General features: G+C 33.2%; 1 long non-coding RNA gene across 1 annotated transcript in view; it reads left to right on the top strand.

Annotated features, from left to right (window-relative positions):
- The window catches only part of LOC132426697 (uncharacterized), a 56516-nt gene that overhangs the window by 11791 nt on the left and 20043 nt on the right, over positions 1 to 24682 (top strand). The window contains exon 3 of the long non-coding RNA XR_009519756.1: positions 11286 to 11344. This is a non-coding gene — a long non-coding RNA (uncharacterized lncRNA). The remainder of the gene's footprint in view (positions 1 to 11285; positions 11345 to 24682) is intronic.

The following is a 24682-nucleotide window of genomic DNA, read 5'->3' as shown; positions in this document are numbered from 1 at the left end:
CCGCAAAACAAAAGTCAGTCACACTGTCCATTTATGTATCTGTCTGCCTATCTATCTGTCTACCTATCTATCTGTCTATCTGGAGAGAATTATATTCATCAATTTCAAGAAAAATTATGAAGTCATTTAATAATATGGTGTATTAAAAATACCCAATAGATACATATTTCTCAAGTAGAGCTTTGTCTAATTTCAGTTCCTGAGCCATTCTATTTTTACCATATATTTAATTTTATGCCTTAAATTCATTATCTTCTCAAACTCAAAAAGAAATAAAGATATGTGTGAATTAAAACCAATTTATTTTTACCACTAGTTTATTTCTTAATTTTATGTGTTTCTAAACACAGCAATTTCATTCCCTTGTTTCAAAATAGAAGGAATCAAAAGCATGTAAGATGCAGAGTCAATCCTGTTTTCATTCATTCACCTTGCTACAAGGTATCAGGACATAAATGTTTGACAGAACTGCTGATTACATTTCTAGCTTATACCTGAAAATTGCACCAGATTATGCATCCTTGAAAGTGCCTTTGTATAATCTAATCCTGGGGCACTGCTAGTTTAAGACACAAATCACAAGCCATAAGATTCAAAACTAGGTTAATATCACTCTCTTTTCATGTTTCTTTCCTTCTGTTAAATTCAGGGTATAAGTAGCACACTAATGAGCAATTTTATCATTCCTGTGTTCTAGTACTATATTCTATTTTAAGCAGAAATGTACAATGTATATTTTCTAAATTAATATACATATTTTCTGAAAATAAGGGCCTGGTCAAATAAAAGCCTCAGAAACTTTGCATGCCAAACTCCTTTTGAATAATAACAGTGTTGAAAGATTATAAAAATTCCTGCAATCAATAAAACAAACTAATCTAGCATTTCCTAAAACATCTGGATGTAAAGTCTCCCTCTTTTTTTGTAACAGCTCAATTAATATCATATACATATTACCTTAAACTAGAAATATAATTATCAGTGTTTGAAGCCTCTGATTTTTGCTAGGTTTAATATCCTCTCTAAGTATTGGTTTCCTAATAGTTACTTCATAGTGATGATTAAACAGGAGTGCCTCTGTAAAGTGTGTGGCAGGTAGCATTTTGTGACAAAGTGGATGGCCTATTTTTGTTATTGTTCTTTATCAGTGTATTTATTTATTATACAATTTTTAAAAGTTACATTCCATTTACAATTGTTACATAATATTGGTTATTTTCCCCATGTTTTTTAATATATCCTTGTAGTTTATTTTATATATAATACTTTGTACCTCTTAATCTCCTACCCCTAAATTTCCCCTCCCCCTTCCCTCTCCTCACCAGTAACCACTAGTCTGTTCTCTATGTCTGTGAGTCTGCTTCTTTCGTTACATTCACTAGTTTGTTGTATTTTTTAGATTCCGCATACATAGTATTTACCTTTCTATGTTTGACTTATTTCACTTCGCATAATACCCTCCCAGTGCATCCATGAAGCTGCAAATGGCAAAATTGCATTCCTTTTTACGGCTGAATAGTATTCCATTATAAAAATATGTGTGTGTGTGTGTGTGTGTGTGTGTATATATATATATTTCACATCTCCTTTATCCATTCGTCTGTTGAGGGACGCTTAGGTTGCTTCCATATCTTGGCAATTGTAAATAATGCTTCTGTGAACATTGGAGTGCATGTATCTTTTCAAATTAGTGTTTTTATTTTTTTCAGATATATACCCAGGAGTGGAATTGCTGGGTAGTTCTTTTAGTTTTTTGAGAAACCTCCATACTGTTTTCCACAGTGGCTGCACCAATTTACTTTCCCACCAACAGTGTACAAGGGAGAAACCACATCTTCATTCTTCACATATTGATAATACTTTGGACTTGAAGTCAGGTGGTTTGATGTCATCATCTGCCTCCAATTACCAGGTGTACTAACTTAAGGCTGGGGATATATCATCACTAAGGTTAAGTTTCTTTACCTGAAGCTGTAGTTTTTAATAGTATCTATCTCAGAGAATTATTGTGAATATCTAATGATATGATATGTGAAAAGCACTTAGAAGTTTGCTAGCACAAAATACATGTTTAGTAAATGTTAGTTATCCTTATTATTTTCTTTCCCCTACCTCCTTGCTTCTCCTTTCATCCAAATAAGCTCCAATAGTGAAGTATGTAGATATGTACCTCAGAGAATGACAGGAAAATAACATTAAATCTTACCCACTTATTTTCACACTTCGCATCCAATTCTGTCAGCTCTCCTTTCACAATATATCCAGAATCTGAGGGCCGTGGTTCAAAAGGGTTATTGCAATGATCTTCTGACTGTTCTCCCTGCCTCCACCCTTGCCCCACCATAATGAATTTTCAAAGCCAACAGCTGGGAGGTCTTACACAACCCTTCATTTGTGGCCTCTCTGACTCAGCTCTTACTTCACTCCCCACTGCCACTTCAGCTTATTATTCTTTGAATGTGACAAGACATGATTTTTGTCACAGGATTTACACTTGCCGTTACTTCTGCCTGGAAATTTCTTTACTCATGGTTCACAAACTCTTTGTTGTCAAGTCAGTGCTAAATATGATTTTATCAGAAAAGTCTTCCTCAAGAATATAATCAAAATACATCATCTTTCTCTCTTCCCATTACCTATCTTATTTTTCTTCTTTGAACTTATCACATCAGATAATTCCATTTTTGTCTCAGTAAAATGTAAGTTCCATGAAGAAAATAAGTAACTTTTTTTCCTCCCACTGATGCATTTTTAGAACCTGCAAAAGTATTTGACACACATTGGTGCTTAATAAATATTTACTGAATGGATTCCTTTGTTGAAGAATAAATGCTTAGATTTTGCCATTTTTTTATCCATTGAAGAAGTTAGTGTGATATTTCTTAATGCTTTTAACTACCTTGCAATAAGAGCACAGATGGGCAGAAAAACTTAGTACATGCATCACCAGGCACTGTTATAGGCACAGAAAATGTCACAAGATCTACTGAAGATAACACAGATGGAAAGGAAAAACAAAACAAATGTTCTTTTATTCAGAGAAGCCTATTTTTGCTTTATGAATGTGAACTCTTTTTGAATTTCTGACAATATAAACTATATATATATTTTTTTCCATTTTCTATTTTCTTGAATGTTGGTTTCTTTGGCCTTTCTGTTTTCTCTCGCTTCATTGTCCTCACATATCTAGTGATAATTCATTGTCTATTCATGTAAATAATAGTGATCATTAATAATTAGTAATAATAAATTATCAGTATTGGAAACTAATGGGTTTCCTTATAGAGATCACCCTTTCTCGAGAAGGAAATGCAATTGCGAGTGGCAAAGCCTTGTTCTGATAAGTGGATAAGATATTTTTACAGTCTGTGAGCTGTATACACCACTTGGAACAGACTAAAGTGACCCAAAATACCATCTTTTTTTTTTTATAACCCTATCCTACTTTCTAGGGGACTCCATACACAAATTCTTCATTTTGCTTTGAGGGCTGGTATTACTAGCTATACTAACCCTGTAAGCAAACCACAATAGAGCTGGTTTTGTATGAGGGGGAAGAGGATCAGCCAGTGAGTTACCATTTCAGACACCATACTGCAGACTCCAGCTAATGGCTTCTAGGAGCTGTCCAAGGCTACCTTGTTATATAAATATGCGTTTCTTCAGCAGCTCTTCTATGTCTGCTGGTTTCTCTGGCTATATTAGATGTGTTATTGATTTGAACAAAAGAGCTCTTTAATTTCCATAACTCTTTGATGCAACTGGTTGACTTTCCTGATTATTTGGGAGGCTATACATTTATTTAAATTTCATCTTTTCAGTATATCTTTTCAATAAGAGTTTGGAACAAAAGCATTGCACCCCTTCCTTTCAATCAAATATGTGTTGGGTGTTTAGTAGTTTCTATGCATGTCCATGAATATAGGTGAAGGATTCATGGTTACTGGTACAGGTTGTTCCAGCGGAGGAGACAGAAGAGATAACAGATAATGTAGTAGACTAAACACTACAGAAGTGGTAACTGTGAGATAACATATTTAGCAAACAGAAGGAGTACTAAAACCAGCCTGGGGATTTGAGATTGTTTTTAGAAGAGATGATGCTTATGCTGAGTACTGAAGAATAGGATTTAAACAGGCAGAGAGGGCTAAGGGAAAAAAGCCCAGAATCAAAAGCTTTAAAAAGAATATTCTAGGTGGGGGAATTCTAATACGATACAACATAATACAATACAATGTAATAAAATAACCTGTAAAACATTTGCATCTTTAACACCTACTTGCTACAATTAGAATAAAATATTTCCTGGCAAAAGGAAATGGGAATTTACAAACTGGCCGCTAGACATTCTTACTTTCTTCCTCAATATTGTTTTTAATAATATGATATTTTTGTTTTCAATAAGGCAGATTGTTAGGCCAGAGTAATGCTATAATGTACCTAAAATATTTTAATGTCAATGTCCAAATAAACACAGATCCGCTGCTCTTTTGAAAGTCATTAGGCCTTACGATAAGGAAAGATAGCAGCTGATTAATTTTTTGCAGTTATGTCTCTCATTTTATGACACTCCAGATGCTTCCTTTCCCTTCGTTTAAACACTACACACAGTGCAAAGCATAAACATATTTGTTTTCCAATGTGCAATTAAAACTGCCCAAACTCTAGAGACCATAAGCAATATTATTTGACCTTGTGTGGTCTGTAGTTACAATATTCAGTAACCAAATGACAATAAAACAAATAAGAGGTTAATGAAACTGCTTTGCTTCTTTAAATTTACAGTATAGTGCTAATTAAATATGTTTGTTTCTACTTCTTTCTTTCTCATTCTGTCTCCATTTTGCCCTATATTTACATTGTCCTTCAAAGCTTCATCCAAAATTCTTTCAATTATTTTGCATTACTAACTTCATTATATGTATATGTATGTGTTTGTTTTCTTCAAGTCTACTGCTTGTTTTTTTATTCTTTTTACAGTTCCTTTCAAAGAACAGATGCTTTTAATTTTAATAAAGTCCAGTTTATTAATTTGTTCTTTTATGGGCTTTGTTTTTGGTATCATATCTTAAAATGAGTTTGTATAGCCCAAGGTCACAAAGGTTTTCCCTTATGCATTTTAATGGAAATTTTATAGTTTAAGGTTTTACATTGATCCATGATTCATTTTGAGTTAATTTTTGTACATGGTATGAAATAAGAATCTAAGGGGCTTATTTTGTTTGTTTTACGTATGGCTGTTAAGTGTTGCAGCTACTGAAGTACTCTTTTCCCTTTTTTGTAAAACATCCGTTGCCTATATATGTGCAAGAATAATTCTGGAATCTTTATTCTGTTTTGTTCCACTGATCTATTTAATGGTCTATATGCCAATTCTGCACTGCCTTGATTATTGTGCAATTATAATAGGTATTGAAATCAGGTAGCCTTAGTCCTCCAACTTTGTTCATCTTTTACAAAATGTTTTGGCTATTCTAGGTTCTTTGCATTTCCTTGCTAATTTAAATGTAAGCATATGATTAATTTTTAAAATTAATTAATGAGTAAAGATTAACTATACATAATGTTCATCTAATACCCCAGGTAAATGCTAAGTAGAAAATAAAATGTAAAGATAAGGGCTCACCTACTTTACACTTTTTTTGAGTCACTTAAAATATTTCAAGTTAATTACAGCTGGTAAGTTGACACAATAAATACACTGAATTGGCACCTTGTATCTAAAATGTATATGGAATTTAAATAAATGAAGGTTTCTCTTCTAGAGAGTTAGAATACCTCAGAGCTGGGAAGAATGATCTAGTTCAACTGCATCTTGAGCCTCAGGGAAGTCGGGAGGTTTGCAGAGGATTAAAACACTACTATTTATAGTAGGCAAAGTTAAGATTCATAGCAGGTGGGCCCTGATCAGTATATTTTATATTATGCTCATCTGTAGTTTCCTCAGAGATACTGAGAGGCTGTTTCCTGGGCTATCGTCCTCAATAAACTGAAACTCACTGCTAGCTAGCTAGCTTAAGTAAATCTACATTCTTGAAGAAATAAATGAACAAGCCATTACTACTGCTATATTTTACTTTATGCAATGTAACTATATCCATATCACTACTGTTAATATATAATGGAAATCTAATGTGCTTTGATCTTCGGCCATAAGGTGCATATTTTTTCATCTTCCACATCATCATCTTAATGAAGTTTATTTTACATTAAAATTCTGGTAGGCATTGCTCAATGTCCTCTGATAGACTGTATCCAGCTCTGTGAATTTGGCCAAATCATTTTAGTAAATGTCTTAATTTCCATATCTAAAAATGACAGCTTTATATATGAAGGTACATATTAGGACCCCAAATATTAAATTCTATAGTATCTATTAGATATTTGAAAGCAATGGATGTGTAGAATCAGTCAGCATGTTAACAAATATCTGTATTGAAGACACAGAAACTCTGGTTCAGAAATAATTCAGGGATGCCTGAGCAAGTGGAAAAGTAGATATTGTCAAGTTGAGTGAGGATAGCAGTTATTCCTGAAATATTTGTAATTCCTATTTTAAGTTCTACATGCAAGAGAATAACACAGAGATAATGCTATTGAGTCTTCTGCATTAGGAACAAAATTGCCAACCTAGGATGCAACCAAATGATCAACCAGAGAAAGGACTGATTAAAATACACTTGCATTGGAGATTAGGTCTCATTCTCATTGCCAGTATCTTGTTAACTCTAGAATTCATTTTGTGTTCATTTGTGTTTATTAATCTTCATAGAAGGCCATTTCTTTTTACAGAATATTTCAAGCATCCTATGAAAAAAGACAGTGTAAAATGTAATCATCCACTTTATACTATCTGTCTATGCTACCAACATTGGCAGAAGGGGGTTAATGATATTCATTTCAACCTCCAAGCATCCTTAATCATTAATCCAATAGTAACAAACATTGTCTCTGGTCCAAAGCTACTCTCCTGTAGCTGTCACCTTTCCTCCTAAACCCCTTCAAATGATCTTCAGGGAGTCCTGTGACAGCACTTCCCAAGTTATTCTCTAACATGATTTCTAGGGTGCACTTGTCACATTACTGAGAAATTTGGTAGCAAGAAATATATTTTTCTGAACAGCAAGCTCAGTAAGAATAAGATGGTTGCAGAACAACTCTCTAGATGATCATGTTTATGTTAACATGAGGAAAAGTTTGCTTTTTGTAAAATATTGTGATATTGTAATATAATTCTTGCTATGTTTTCATTGATGTCACATAACAAGAAGTTAATAAAATAATATATATGATAATAAACAAATTTAACTGCTACAACAATGGGTTTTCACCTTGTAAATTGGTAATAACTCAAAACGTAAAAATAATTTCACATTCATGAGCAAATTTTCTGTTTTTTTTCTCGACTGTTTTTATAATTCAACTATTTAAAAAAGTTATCAGTTCCTCAGAAGAATAGGTCAGGACCTCGACTCGGTGCTTTGTGACTGCCTGGAGGGGTGGGATAGGGAGGGGGGGAGGGGGGGAGGGAGGGAGACAAGAGGGAAGAGATATGGGAACATATGTATATGTATAACTGATTCACTTTGTTATAAAGCAGAAACTAACACACCATTGTAAAGCAATTATACCCCAATAAAGATGTTAAAAAAAAAAAAGAATAGGTCAGGACCATATCAAAGCTCTCTTTGAAATTTTGCAGTTCTTTACATATTGAGGTGTAATATGAATTGACGATACTGCAACAATTCTTAAAATGTGTTAATTCACCTTTAGACTATTGTAACTTTGTCACTAGCATCAAGCAGATTTTTAAAGACAGGTAAATCTAAATAATCCAGAGACCTCAGAATCATGAGTTGCTAGTTAAACGTGTTAATACTATTCAGATTAAAGCCTTGTTATCTGAAGAAAATGAAGTTAAAATTATGTTGTCTGCTGATTTTTTTTCCAAAAATTATACTGTAAATAGAAAATTTCAAATGTCCACATATACTTTGTAGTGATTGGACTCTGTTTGTAATTACCTTTACATGGGTAAATATCTATTTGAGGCACATAATTAAATCTTTTATAAGAAAATGTATATTCACTTTATTCTTAAAATTTCAGTAAATAATATTAAATTATAGTAGTGTTGTTTTAACTAAACATGGCCTTATTTAGTGTAGGCATTAAAATGTGCAAACCAGGAAGACCAAACTAAAGAACTGTTGAAACAAGAGATATAAATGCATCTTTAGACCCCTTCCCAGCATATTATATATAAAGTGATCAATAAGCGTTTGTTAAGTGAATGAATCTTATGAACTGTGATGTGGGAATCTAAGTTTTCAGGATGATATGCTAGCACTTTGTTCTGTCAGAGAGACAAAGATGTTACAGAGCTCTGAAGTTCTTGGAATATTATTAAGTTTCATAAAGTTAGGTAGAAATATTAGAATATGTCATCAGATTATTTTCCTAATTTGTAAACATTCAGGTCTGAGTGATCTGAACGACTGCATGTAACAATTAGGAGGACTTGGTAAAACAACTCAACATCTTCACACTGAAAAAAAAATGAGTAAATGAGTAAATTATATCTATATATACCTGATCTAACTGCAAAGGAATAATGTCCCCCCAAATACCTACTGCTCTCAAACTCCTGCCTAGAAGTTGCCAGGGTTAACAGAATTTTAAAAATCACTTCATCCTCAAAAACAAAAAAGCAAAAATGTTCCTTCCAATTTACATTTCTCTTACTGAATTGTTTTTTTTTTAACACCTTTATTGGAGTATAATTGCTTTACAATGGTGTGTTAGTTTCTGCTTTATAACAAAGTGAATCAGTTATACATATACATATGTTCCCATATCTCTTCCCTCTTGCATCTCCCTCCCTCCCACCCTCCCTATCCCACCCCTCTAGGTGGTCACAAAGCACCGAGCTGATCTCCCTGTGCTATGCGGCTGCTTCCCACTAGCTATCTATTTTGCCTTTGGTAGTGTATATGTGTCCATGCCACTCTCTCACTTTGTCACAGCTTACCCTTCCCCCTCCCCATATCCTCAAGTCCATTCTCTAGTAGGTCTGTGTCTTTATTCCCGTCTTACCCCAGGTTCTTCATGACCTTTTGTTTTTTCTTTCTTGGATTCCATATATATATGTGTTAGCATACGGTATTTGTTTTTCTCTTTCTGACTTACTTCACTCTGTACGACAGACTCTAGGTCCATCCACCTCACTACAGATAACTCAATTTCGTTTCTTTTTATGGCTGAGTAATATTCCATTGTATATATGTGCCACATCTTCTTTATCCATTCATCTGTCCATGGACGTTTAGGTTGCTTCCATGTCCTGGCTATTGTAAATAGAGCTGCAATTTTATGTGTTAGTTTGGAATACATCAAATGGATTCTGTCCTTGGGCAAGTCACTCTGCCCCAAGGGGTGCTCCTTTGCTTACATTTGTGTTAAGGAGGAACGTAAAGTAACTGATATAAAATTATGGCAAGTATTTGGATCCAAGCAAATATACAGTTGCAAATGATTATAGGACGTCACCAGGAAAGTTTGATTGGCTATATTTTAGAATCTTCAAATTTCAAAGCAGACATTTTTATTTCATATGACCTGAAAGCTGTCAGTGCCATTTAGTATACCAAGAAGATTTCAACATCAAACAGAACTCTGTTTTTAATCCCAGGTCTGTCACTTGTTTAAAAAAAGTAACTTCTTATGCTAAAAAATTTTTCTTATTAACTTACTCTGGTATTTTATTTCATTTTATTATTTTATTTATTGTATTTTAATCCAAGTAATATAGCCTTAGTTTTGTAATGAGAAAGGGAAAATATCAAAACTTGAGGTTGTTATGAAGATTAAACAATATAACTAATTAAATAATGCAGTAGGATTCAATAATACAATATATAAATATAAGCAGTCTAATTCCTACCTCATTATGACCTTTGTATCCCCAGTACCTGCCTTACTAGTACCAACAATCCAAAAATATGTATTCTTAGAAATTAACATATGAAGATGCAATAAAAATTGGAGCCTGGAGTTCCTTCCACCAAATATCCAGGGAGTCAGTCCAAATAACACAATAAGAAAAAAGAGTGTAGGTTCTTACTATATATACAATAGGTAGCTAATAAGGACCTACTATATAGCACAGCGAACTCTACTCAATACTCTGTAATGACCTATATGGGAAAAAGAATCTAAGAAGGAGTGTATATATGTATATGTATAACCGATTCACTTTGCTGTACTGTAGAAACTAACACAACATTTTAAATCAACTATACTCCAATAAAATTTTTTTTAAATAGTGTAAGTTCTACTTTCTATTGAAGATTGACAGAGAGATTATTAATTAACCTTTTAGAGGAAACTGACTAATTCCATCTTCAAAAAATTCAGAAAAGTAACTATCAAAAGAGATATATTATTAAGCTAAAAAGGGTTTTCCTTTTTTTCTATTTTTTTCTCAAACAGAATTTCATGAGAGATCATGTGGATTATTACTGGGTTGTCTTTAATTTAACTGCCATATTGATTCAATATAGTATTATTTACAAACTATGAATTTAGGATCCAGGATTGGCATAAGACTAAAGAGTAATCAACATAAAAGCAAGAGGTTTCCTTTTCTTATGTTTACCATACTTTATTTTAAATACTTGTCCAGTGGTCTTTTTTCCTGAGTAGTTTCTAAATATTTTTGAGATTAGCAATGACATTTTTCTATTTATACTATTTGTCTGTGCCTAGTATATACATGACATGTAGAAAGCACAGGAAATATACATTAAATTGAAAGATTAAAAATGATCATAAGAGGACATAGAGGAGGTTGAGTTCCTCTTTCACATAAGGTAGTTGAATTCAGATCTATTTAAATTATGGTTGTAGAATTTGGAGTGCTTGTCAGGTATACAAGCTAATAAATTACCCTAAAAGAAAATGCTGTGACTATCATAAGCTACACAATAAAGTATAGCCTCATGATCTTGTCTACTAAAGAAGCCTCTAGCTTTCTTACTGCTTGAAATGGGTGGACAAGAGAAAAATATTTTTCAACCTTACATGCTTTGGAACAAAAATTAAAATGACAAAATATTGTAATAACAACTATACTTCAGAGTTTCCAACTTGGGTAGAAACACAGAGTGAAGATACTTTGTAGTCATAGCCTTAGAGGTATTTGAAATATAACAGACTTTTACATTTGGTTGGACAACCAAGTTTTTATGATTACCAACATGGCATATCATAATATTTTGCAGCTACCCATCAGTGTAAAGAAAAAAGGAGATGAGGGAACCGCATGGCCACCTAATGATGGGTGAGTACCTTATATTCTGAGTAGAATGGATTTTTTTCTTCTGGTTTTATTGAAATATAATTGACATCCAACACTGTATAAGTTTAAGGTGTAGAGCATAATGGCTTGACTTACATATACTGTGAAACAATTACCACAATATGTTTAGTTAACATTCATCACCTCATATAGTTACAAAAAAGGTTTATTTTGTGTGTGTGTGATGAGAACTTTTAGGATTTACTTTCTTACCAACTTTCAAATGTACCATACAGCAGTGTTAATAGTCATCATGTTGTGTATTACATCCCTAGTATTTATTTATCCTATTTCCGGAAGTTTGTACCTTTTGACCACCTTCACCCAATTCCCCCACTCTCCACCCCTCGCCTCTGGAAACCACAAGTCTGATCTCTTTTTCTATGAGTTAGATTTCTTTAGATTCCATATCTAAAATTAAGATTATGCAGTATTTGTTTTTCTCTGTCTGACTTATTTCACTTATATAATGCTCTCAAAGCCCATCTATGTTGTCACAAAAGACAGGATGTCTTTCTTTTTAGTGGCTGAATAGCCACTATATGTATAATTGACACTTAGACAACTCAGGGGTTGGGATGGCGACCCTTTGCACATTTGAAAATCGATGTATAACATGTAGTCAGCCCTCCCTGTACTGGGTTTCTCATATCTGCACTCTACATCTGTGGATCCAACCAAACTCGGATTATGTAATACATAGTATTTATTATTGAAAAAAATCTGAGTATAGATGGACGTGTAATGTTCAGACATTTGTTGTTAAATGGTCAACTGAATATACCACAACTTCTTTATCTATTTATCTCATGATGGTCACTTACATTGTCTTTGTCTTGACCATTGTAAATAATGCTGTAAGAGCATTGGGTACATATATCTTCTCAAAAAAAATTTTTTTGTTTTCTTTGGGGAAAAAACCGAGAAGTGGAATTACTGTATCATATGATAGTTCTGTTTTTAATTTTTTGAGGATCTTCTCTACTGTTTTCCATGGTAGCTATAACAGTTGACATTCACACCAACAGTACACAAACAAGGGTTCCTTTTTCTCCATATCCTTACCAGCATTTGTTATTTTTCTTTTCTTGATAATAGCCATTCTAACAGGCATGAGGTTGATATTTTTCTCATTGTGTTTTGATTTTCATTTCCATGATGATTAGTGATGTTGGGCATCTTTTCATGTACTTCTTGGCGATTTTAATGTATTTTTGGGAAAATGTCTATTCAGGTGCTTTGCTCATTTTTAAATTGGATGATTTATTTGCTATTCAGTTGTGTGAGTTCTTTGTATATTTTGGGTATTAACTCCTTATCAGGTATGTGGTTTGCAAATACTTTTGCCTATTCAATAGACTGCCTTTTCACTTTGTTGATTGTTTCTCTTGCTTTGCAGGAGCTTTTTAGTTTGATGTAGTCTCATTTGTTTACTTTTATTTTGTTGCTTTTGCTGTAGGTGTCATATCCAAAAATTTATTACCAAGACCCATGTCAAGAAACTTTTTCTCTAAGTTTTCTTCTAGGAATTGCTTGGTTTCAGGTCTTATATTTCCGAGTCTTTAATACATTTCAAGTTAAGTTTTGTGAGTGGTGAAAGATAGTGGTCTATAGTCAGTCTTTCACATGTGAATATCCTATTTTTCCAGCGCCATTTATTGAAGAGGCTCTTTTCTCCTTTGAGTATTCTTGACTCCTTTGTCAAATATTAGTTGGCCACATATGCAGGAATTTATTTACAGGCTCTCAATTCTGTTACATTGGTCTATGTGTCTGTTTTGATGTCAGTGCCATACTCTTTCGATTACTATAGCTCTGTAATATAGTTTGAATTTCAGGTATGGTGATGCTTCCAGCTATGTTCTTTATTCTCAATATTGCTTTGTATAATCAGGGTCATTTGTGGTTCTACACAAATTCTAAGATTTTTTTTCTAGTTCTTTAAAAAAATGTTTTTGGAATCTTGATAGGATTTTCAATAAATCTGCTGATGGCTTGAAAAGAATGTCTTAAAAAGAAAGCCATTTCATGCAAATGTAAACTGGAAAATTTTAATTTCAACGAAACTTTAATTTTTAAGTTTTTCAACTTGAGTACTAAGGAATCAGGATGCTAGGCACTAATAGAAGTATTCTTGTTATTTTGAAATATTATAATTCAAATAGAACACCTGTTGCATTTTCTGCAAATAGGATGAATTATACAAGAAACATTCATTTCTCTTCAGAAAAAAATGACTTTTCCAGAACAATGCTTTTAAGAATCAAGTCCACAGTGGTATAAATGGAAAATATTTAGATGTGTTCCCATGTACTTAAGGAGGTATATTTCTTTGAAGAAACAGACTTCATAATACTAAGGAAAAGGAAAATAATTCAGATTTCCTTTTTATATTTTCTTATTATCCCTAAATGAGTGAACTATTTCACTATTTTGTTTCTATTAATTTTTTAAGCTTTTTGTTTTGGGATAGTTGTAGCATCACATGAGCTATAAGAAATAACACAGAGAGAGCCCTATACTATAAATCACAATAAGAATATTGGCATTTTAGAAATCCTTTGACCTTACTCAAGTCCACCAGTTTTACATGTGTTAATTGTGTGTGTTCGTGTGTAGTGCTATGCTATTTTATTACATTTACATTTATGTGCCCAGCATGTAAGTCAAGATACAGAACAGTTTCATCACAAGGATCACACATGTTGCTTTCTTATAATCACAGACGCCTGTCTCCACCACCACCTCCAACCCTCTTACCTCTATAATTTTGTCATTTCAAGAATGCTATATAAGCAGAATCAAATAGCATGTAACATTTTGAAGACTGCCTTTTTACTCAGACTGAATCTACCCAGGCTGTTATGTGTATCAGTAGTCTCTCTTGATGAGTAGGATTTAAAGACGTGGATGTAACACTCTTTATTTAACCATTCACCCTTTATTTTTTCTTAACTAATTAATTAATATATTTATTTTTGGCTGTGTTGGGTCTTCATTGCTGTGCACAGGCTTTCTCTAGTTGCAGCAAGCAGAGGCTACTGTTCGTTGTTGTTCATGGGCTTCTCATTGTGGTGGCTTCTCTCTGTTGTAGAGCATGAGCTCTAGGTGCACAGGCTTCAGTAGTTGTGGCATATGGGCTCAGTAGTTGTAGCTCTCAGGCTCTAGAGCACAGTCTCAGTAGTTGCAGCACATGGGTTTAGTTGCTCCGCGGCATTTGGGATCTTCCTGGACCAGGGCTCGAACCCGTGTCCCCTGAATTGGCAGGCAGATTCTTAACCACTGTGACACCAAGGAAGTCCCCATTCACCATTTAAACATTCCAGTTTGTGATTCTTACAAATGGAGCTGCTATAAACATTTGTTGACAAATTTTGCATGAACATAATATTTCACTTGTTAGAAATAAATGCCCAGCAGTGCTATTGCTGGATCACATGGAAAGTGCATGTTTAGATTTTTTTTTTTTAAAAGAAACTGCAACCTGTATTTTATAGTGGCTGGACAATTTTACATTCCTTGAAGCATTTCATGAATGATCCATTTTCTCCACATCTTTACCACCATGTGGTATTTCCACAATTTTTTTTTCAATTTTAGTTATTTTGGTAGGAGGTACTGATACCCAATTTTTGGTCTTAATTTGAATTTCCTTTATGGAAAATGATGTTGAACATATTTTTATGGGCTTATTTTCCATCCATGTAGCCTCCTCAGTGAAATGTTTGTTCATTTATTTTACCCATATTTTTCATCATATTTTTGGTTTGGTTTTGTTTTGTTTTTACTAAGTTTTGAGAGTCTTTATACATTCTAGATGCAATTCCTTTGTCAAAATGTGCTTTGAAAATACTTTTTTCCAGTACCTTGTTTATCCTTTTATTTTCTTCACAGGGTCTTTAACAAGGCAAAACTTTGTTGTTGTTGTTTTTTCATTTTGACATAGTTTAATTTGTCAACTTTTCAGCTTTTGGATTGTGCTTTTAATTTCAATTCTAAGAACTTTTCACCTAGCCTTAGGTCCAAAAGATTTTTCTCCAGTTTTTATTTAAACATTTTATAGTCCTACATTTTAGATTAAATTGTTATTTAAATTATATACAGGCATAAAATTTAAGTTGAGACTAATTTAGACACCCAATTGCTTCAGCATCATTTGTTGAAAAGGTGCTCCTTCCCTTATTAAATTGCTTTGGTACCCTTATAAAAAAAAGTCAGTTGGACAAGTATATGTTGGTCAACTTCTGGGTTCTCTATTTTTTTTTCCTCTGGTCTTTTTGTCTGTTTCACCAGTAGTAGCACATTGTCTTGGCTGCTGTAGTTGTCTAATAGGCCTTGATGTTGGGTAGAGAAATTTCTCCATTATATTCTTCTTTTTTCAAAATTATTTGAATAATTCTAGGACCTATACCTCTCACACAAGTTTTAAAATAAGCTTGTCTGTGTCTAAAAATATATTGCTAAGATTCTGGTAGAAATTGCATTAAACAAATGGATCAGCTTGGAAATAATTAAGATTATTACTCTGTTAAATCTTCTAATCCATGAACACAGTGTTTCTCTCCATTGATTTAGAGCTTCTTTGATTTCTTTAATTTACATTTTGAAATGTTCATGTTACGGATGCTGTACCTGTTTTCTTAAATTTATACCCATGCCATTTTCTTCAGAGGAATTGTAGATATTTTTACATGTTTAATTTTGGTTTCCATGAGATTGTTATTAGTCTGTAGAAAGGCAATTAATTTTTGCATTTTGATAAATTGTCTGGCAAACTTGCCAAACTTACTTATTACTTTTAAGAATTTTTTTTGGTAGATTTTGGAATTTTCTAATGAGACAACAATATCACATGCATGTGCAGATTTTTTAAATCAATACTTTCCAATATATATGCCTTTTCTTTTACTTGCCTTAGTTCAGTAAATAGAACTTCCGTATTATGTTGAAGATATTGTTGAGAGTAGATGTCCTAGAATGAGTCCAATCATAGAAAATGTTTAGCATCTCACCAGTAAATATGATGTTCACTGTAGATAATCCTATTAACTTTGAGAAATTCTCCTTTATTCTTAGTTTGCTGAGGGTTTTTTTTTAATAAATGGGTATTGATTTTGTCAAATTTTTTGTTTCAGTTAATTATGATCACATGATTTTTCTTCTATATCCTATTAATATGGTGAATACACTGATCAATTTTTGAATATTGAACTAGTCTTGCATACCTGGAAGAAACTCCATTTATTCATAGTATATATATATTTTATACATTACTGGATTTGATTTGGTAATATTGTCTTGAGGATTTTTGCATCTACGTTCCTGAGAGATATTGTCCTATAGCTTTCCTTTTTGCACTATCTTTGTCTGATTATAGAATCAGGATAATAGTAATTTCATCAAATGAGTTGGAAAGAGTTTCCTACTGACCTATTTTCTGGAAAAGTTTTTGTAAAATTTATGGTTACTCTTTAAATGTGTGCATGATTCTCTAGTGAAAGCATGTGAGCCGAGGTATATGTATCTGGAAGATTTTAAATTAGAAATTTAACTTCTTTAGAGATAATGAGTCTAGTCAGAATGTCTATTTCCTTTTGATTAATTTTGTGAATTTGTGATTTTCAAGGAATGGAAATGGCTTAGGATCTGTTATTATATCCCCATTCCCTTCCTAATTTGAGAGTTATTACTTCATTCTTATGTTTGTTAGTCTTTCTCAAGGTTTATCAACTTTATCGACTTTTACTAAATAACAAACCTTTGACACATTGATTTTTCTCTATTTCAGGTTTAATTTTTTGACATCTTTTCTTTTCTTATCCCTACATTGCATTTATTTTGTTCTTTTTCTAGTCTCTTGAAGTAGGAGATTAGATTACTGATTTAAGATATTTCCTCTTTTTCTAACATAAGTGTTATAAATTTCCTTCTCAGAAATGATATACCTGTGTCCTACATATATTGATATCTTGTATTTTCACTCAGTTCTATGTATTTTTGTCACTAACTTTGCAACTCTTTCTTTGACTGGTAGATTATTTTAAAATGTATGATTTATTTTCCATGTGTTTGGAGATTTTCCTGCTGTATTTCTATTATTTTTTTCCCCTAATTTGATTTTACTGTGGTCAGAAATCAGAATCTATCTATCTGCAATTTATTGAAATTGGTTAAGGTTTGTTTTGTGATTAAGACATGCTCTATCTTGGATAAATTTTGAGAGGGGTGTTGAAGTCTCCAAGTATAATTCTTGATTCATCTATTTATCCTTTCAGTTTTATCTGTTTTTGCTTCACGTATCTTTCAGTCTGCTGTTCAGTGCATATTCATTTAAAATTACTGTATCACTTTGATAGATTGACTCATTCATCACTGTAAAATGTACCTCCCTATCCTTGGTAATATTTTTTTGTTATGAAGTAAATTTTATCTCATATTGACATGGCCACTCCTGCTTATTTTATTTTTTAATTTTTTTTATTTTTGGCTGTGTTGGGTCTCCATTTCTGTGCGAGGGCTTTCTCTAGTTGAGGCGAGCAGGGGCCACTCTTCACTGGGGTGCGTTGGCCTTTCACTGTCGAGGCCTCTCTTGTTGCGGAGCACAGGCTCCAGACGCACAGGCTCGGTAGTTGTGGCTCACGGGCCTAGTTGCTCCGTGGCATGTGGGATCTTCCCGGACCAGGGCTCGAACCCGTGTCCCCTGCATTGGCAGGCAGATTCTCAACCACTGCACCACCAGGGAAGCCCCCCTGCTTACTTTTGATTAATGATTTTATAGTATTTTTTTGCCAGTATTTTCACCCTACTTATACCAATATCCTTAAAATGAATTTCTTGTATAAAGTGTGTAATTAGGTCATGTGCTTTTTCCACCTGATCTCTATCTTTTAATCAATATATTTAAACAGTTTACATTTAATGTTATTATGCTATGTTAAATTTTAATTCTGCTGTTTTATGTTTTGTTTTCTGCTTAGTACCTCTGTGTTTTTGTTTCTGTGTTTTCTATTTCCTATTTCTCTGTAGGTCACTTAAATATTTTTTTGGAATTTCATTTTTATTTATCTCCAGTATTCTTGAATATATCTCCTTACATAGCTTTTTAGTGCTTCTGCTAGTATTATGTTATATATAAATAATTTAGCACATCTACAGTGTTGACATTTTACCAATTTGACTGAAGTATAGAAAACTTACCTTCTTTTATTCCTCTTTGCCCTCTCCATTTATTAAAAAAAAGGCTTAAATATTTTCTGTACATATTTAGATAATATTAGATGGTATTAAAATTTTTGCTTCAAACATGATTTAAAAATCTCAAGAAAAGGAAAATGTATTGCCCATATACATAATTTTTTCTATTTTCATTGCTATTTCTTCCTTCCTAACGTTACAAAGTTTATTCTTTTAATATTTCCATTGTGTTTGTGGAACTCCTTTTAGAAATTTTTTAGGGCAGGCCTGTTCACTCATACCCAAATGCTATTTTTCTAAGTATAAAATTCTGATTTGACAGTTCTTTTCTTTCAGCACTTATAAAAATGTGTTTACTTCCTTCTGATATATATAATTTCTTTTTTAAATTTTACTTTATTGAAATATAGTTGATTTACAGTGTTGTGTATTTTCTGCTCTACAGCAAAGTTATTCAAGTATACATATATATATATATATATATATATATATATATATATTCTTTCTCATATTCTTTTCCATTATAGTTTATAGGATATTGAATGTAATCCCTGTGCTACACTGTAGGACCTTGTTGTTTCTGGTATCTATAATTTCTGATGTGAAATTAGGCCAGATCTGAATTTTTTTCATCTCAATAAATAAATAGTTGTTTCTCTTTAGCTGCTTTCAAGACTTTTTCTTTGTCTTCAGTTTTCATAAGATTGGCTATGACATGTCTTGTAATTTATTTCTCTTGGTTTATCCTGTTCTAATTTTAGGTTTATGTCTTTTGCCAAATTATGGAAAATCAGCAGTTATTTCTTCAAATATTTTTTAGCCTACTCTTCTGTGAATCAGCTGCTGTGATTGAGATAGACATAGATGTAGATATAGAGATTATAGTACCACAGGTCCCTGAAGCTCTTGTCATTTTTCTCTATTTTCTCTCTCTTATTCAGATTGTATAATTCTATTATTCTAGCTGCATGCTCATTGACTTTTTATTCTTTCCATTTTGCTCCTTAGTCCATCCATTTAGTAATTGTTGTTGCATTTTTCACTACTAAAATCCAATTTATTCTTTTTTAAAAATTTCGAGTTAAATTCATATACCATAAAATCCACCATTTAACCATGTTATATTGTGCAATTCAGTGATTTTAGTACATTCACATGTTGCGTGTTCATCAATGCTATCTGATTCCTGAGCATTTTCATGACCCTTTTGTTAACTATAATTTATAGTAAGAAATATATAGTTGATCTTTGTGCCCATCTATGGCACACAGCTCCTAAAATGCTTGGAATTTTCTAAGTGATGAGAGTGATAAAGGTATCTTTGTTAGTTTGATGAGGTTATATTTGGAACACACCTAAGGGGCTGATTTTCTTTGAAGCCAAGCATGTGGTTAGAGAGTTGGAACTTTCAGTTCCCCAAACCCTCCCACCCCACCTCGAGGGAAGGGAGAAGGGCTAGAGATTGAATCAACTGCCAATGGCCAGTGATTTAATCAACCATGCCTGAGTAATGAAATCTCCTTTAAAATATAAAAGAACAAGGTTCAAAGACCTTCTGGATTGATGAACACATGGAGATTCAGAGAGAGGGGCATACTTTGAGAGGGCATGGGAGCTCTATGCCCTTTCCCATACCTTGACCTATGAATCTATTCCATCTGGCTTTTCCAGATGGAAACTAAAATGTTTCTCTGAGTTCTGTGAGTTGCTCTAGCAAATTAATCTTACTGACAAGGGGGTCGAAGGAACCTCTTACTTATAACCCATTGGTCAGAAACACAGGTAACAACTTGAACTTGCAATTGGTGTCTGAAATGAAGGGAAGCTTTTGTGGGACTGAGCCCTTAACCTGTGGAATCTGATGCTATCTCCAGGTAGACAGTGTCAGAATTGGTTCAAATTCTGGGATACTCAGCTGGTATTGAAGAGTTTTTGGTGGTGGTGAGAAGGCAAGGGGAAACCCCTCTAACACATTGGAATTGGGTCCAGAACGTAAATAGCCCCAAAAGAAAACCTACACCTCCCATTATCCCTTGAATAACCAATAATCTATTTTCTGTCTCCATGAATTTGTGTAATCTTGATATTTCAGCTAAATAGACTCATACAATATGCAGCCTTTTCTTTCTAGCTTATTTCATTTGGCATAATGTTTTCTACATTCATTCATGTTGTAGCATGTATCCATACTCCACTCCTTTTTATGGTAGGATAATATTTCAATGTATGGATATACCACATTTGTTTATCTGTTCATCAGCTGATGGACATTTGCATTTTTTCCACCTTTTGACTATTATAAATAATGCTGTTATGAACATCAGTGTATAAATATTTGAGTGGACATATATTTTAATTCTCTTGGGTAAAGACCTAGAAGCAGAATTGTTGGGTCTTATACTAATTCTGTTTTACTTTTGAGGAAATACCAAACCATTTGCTACACTGTTGAATCATTCTACATTCCTGCAAGCAATCTATGAGGGTTCTAACTTCTCTACATCCTTACCAACAATTGTTATCATTATTTTTATAGTCATCCTGGACAGAGTGAAATAGTGTCTAATTACAAATTTGATTTGGATTTTCCTATTCATGATCATGAGCATCTTTTCCTGTGTTTACAGAGAAGGGTTGGTGCTGACTCTTCTTTAAATGATTGATAGAATTCACCAGTGACACCATCTAGTCCTGGGCTTTTCTTTGATTGGAGTTATTTAATTAATAATTCAATCTCTTTTTATATATTCATATTATCTATGACTGTATGAATCAGTTTTGATATTTTGTGTATCTCTAGGAATTTGTCCATTTCATTTAAGTTAGTTAGTGTGCTTGATGGTGCCCCACAGGTCTCTTAGAATGTGTTCACTTATCTTCATTCATATTTTTTCTGTTCCTCATATCAGATATAATTTGAAATAATTTATCTTGAAGTTCACTAAATCTTTATTCTGCCTGCTCATATCTTCTATTGAACTCTGAGTGAATCTTTTATTCTAGTTATTGTACTTCCCAGCTCTATTTTATATATATGTATACTTATATTTGTATTCATGTATAAATCCTTTTTAGAATTTCTGTCTTCTTATTGATAGTTACTATTTGGGGAGACATTATTCTCATGGTCTCTTTTAGTTGTTTAGACATGGTTTCCATTAATTCTTTGAAGACAGTTAAGTGTGTTTTAAATTTTTTACTAGTAAGCCTAATGTCTCAGCTTCTTCATAAATAGTTTCTATTGATTGTTTTATTTCCTATATATAGACCATGCAACAATAGAACCTCAGGGTTCTGTTGTTGCTTAAAATTGAACTTTTTGAATATTACAGTGTATAAACTCTGGTAATCATATTTTCCTTCCTCCTTTTAATAGTTTATTGTTACTGTTTGTTGGAGTTGTTGCTATTTGTTTGTTTAGTGGCTTTCCTGAACTAATTTTACAAAGTCTATATTTCTGTCATTTGTAACCTCTGGAGTTTCTATTTTATTAATCTTAGTGATCAGCTAATGAATAGAAAAAAGATTTTAAATTTCTGAGACCAAAATATCTCCCAGCCTTTTAATAAGAGTTCTATGTATTTGAGCACACTTTCAACACACAGTGAGGCAGTTTACAACTCTCTCTTAACCTTCACTTCCTCATTGTACAACACCTCAGGGTCATTCAAGGAGATAGCAGCCAGCAATGATGCTAAAGCTGAGGATCTTACTAATGTGAAAGACATCTATGAATACATATATCTAGGTGGATAGCATGTATAAATAAATACAGAATTAGGTTTTCTGCAAGGACAGGAACCAACTGTTAGCGATCATTTCCTCTGGGTGGTGTTTTGAGGTGACTTAAACTTTCTTTTTGGCTTTTTTATTGTTTAAATTTAACAACAAAACAAATAAAATATTTAACAATGAATAATATATTCTTTTGAGACAAATAATTTTTTAAGTTATCGTTTAAATTTGTTTTCATCACTTAGACACCCTTCTCCACTCTGGTTATAAACCAATGAGTTTTAATGTTTTGTATGAGCAGATAATTCTTATAAGGATTTATCAGGAGATACATTAGTACACTGTGTTATGATGAGGGGAGAATATGATAAGTTACTTTGGTTTACAGGATAATTGGCTAAGCTTCTTCCAATCTAAAAACTCCAGTGAGTTTTGAAAAACTTTAAAAAAGGGTGTGAAGGAGTACCTGAGTTAAAGTGTAACATTTATATAATTTACCCAGTATTGCACATCACTAGTTAGAAGGCAGCTCTAAGGACAAATAAAAATAATATTTTGTATAAAACTACAAATTTTAATGTGTGGAATGCCTTCAGAATTATTTCCCTAAATCTAATTGTATTGTATATGTGTGCACCCAAAGAAGAAAATCTCTTTATTTCCAAAGTCACACATAGTAATTTAACAGTCTACAATTGACATGATAAAACCACTTAGAATAGTCAAGAATATTGCATATAATGTAAATTCTTAGCATAATGAGTACTTACAATAAAATTATTCAAGCAAGCTATTGGTCAGATCTTACTAGGAGAACACCTATCTATTTAGAAATATTTTAAAGTAACAATACAGAGCATGCCACTGTTTCCCTACGCTGACAACAACAAAGAAAGAAAGATCATCTTCCTTTTTCCTTGAGATTTTATTTTATTTTATTGGCATACAGTTGCTTTACAATGTTGTGTTAGTTTCTACTGGACAATGAAGTGAATCAGCTGTATGTATACATATATCCCCTCCCTCTTGGACCTCCCTCTCACTCCTCCCCCCATCCCACCCTTCTAGGTCATCACAGAGCACCAAGCTGAGCTCCCTGTGCTTTACAGCAAGTTCCCACTAGCTATATATTTTACACATGGTAGTGTATATATGTCAATCCTAATTTCCCCATTCATCCCACCCTCCCCTTCCCGCACTGTGTCCACATGTCTGTATAAAAGATATGGCTATGGAAAGTAAGAAGAAGAAAACAGTGTACAACTTCTAAAAAACTGTTAGGAGTATAGATATATTTGATATTCTTCAGAATTGAAGTGTTGTGACAATCATGAATTTTAATCACCTGAAATAGACAATTCAAATAAGAATGTTAAATTATTTGAGCAAATGTTTTGGGGAAAGATTAGGAGCGTGGGACATTGGAATCTATTTTCATCAAAACAAAAACAGGTATTTATACAATCTTCAAACTCTAGGAGATGTGTACCAGCTAACGGTTTAACTTAAACTTGCTATAGGAAACTATCTTGAAACTGAGTATGGGACTGATTTATGTTTCTTTTAGATAAAATTATTTGATTCCAGGACAAAATAGAATGTTTATTTACTGATGAAAAATAGGCACCATCACAAACAAAATTCACCAGGTCTCTGAACTCACTCATAGGCACATAAATGCCGCCTGTGATTAATATAAAGCTGAAACATCTCTGAATGTACCTAGGTCAAAATGTGTAGCAGACATGGTTGCCAAAGGGTTTCACTGTTAATTCATGTAAATTAATATAATCATTCTGAGGGAGAAAAATAGTGGCCTATTGCTTTTTTCATGAAGGTCAAAGCAGACCACTTTCTACATAAAGAATAATGCTGGGACTTCCCTGGTAATGCAATGGTTAAGAATCCACCTGCCAGTGCAGGGGACATAGGTTTGAACTCTGGTCTGGGAAGATCCCACATGCCACGGAACAACTAAGCCCATGTGCCACAACTACTGAGCCTGTGCTCTAGAGTCCGCAAGCCACAACTACTGAGCCCTTTTGCCACAACTACTGAAGCCTGCACACCTAGAGCCCGTGTGCTCTGCAACAAGAGAAGCCACTGCAATGAGAAGCCCACACATTGCAATGAAGAGTAGCCCCTGCTCGCCGCAGCTAGAGAAAGTTCATGCGCAGCAACAAAGACCCAACACAGCCATAAAGAAATTTATTTATTAAAAAAAAGAATAATGCTAATCAATAATAGTGATGTAACTCTGACACAGACTGGGAGAAGAACTAAGAACTAGTTGAGGTTTTAACGGTTAATTGGAAGGATCACAACAAAAGCTGAACATCTGCACAGTGGTTTTTTTTTACAGTTTTATTGAGATAATTGACATACAGCACT

This window comes from Delphinus delphis, chromosome 6 (genome assembly GCF_949987515.2).
Source record: "Delphinus delphis chromosome 6, mDelDel1.2, whole genome shotgun sequence".
NCBI classification, from domain to species: domain Eukaryota; kingdom Metazoa; phylum Chordata; class Mammalia; order Artiodactyla; family Delphinidae; genus Delphinus; species Delphinus delphis.
This window is presented reverse-complemented; position numbering and strand designations above follow the sequence as displayed.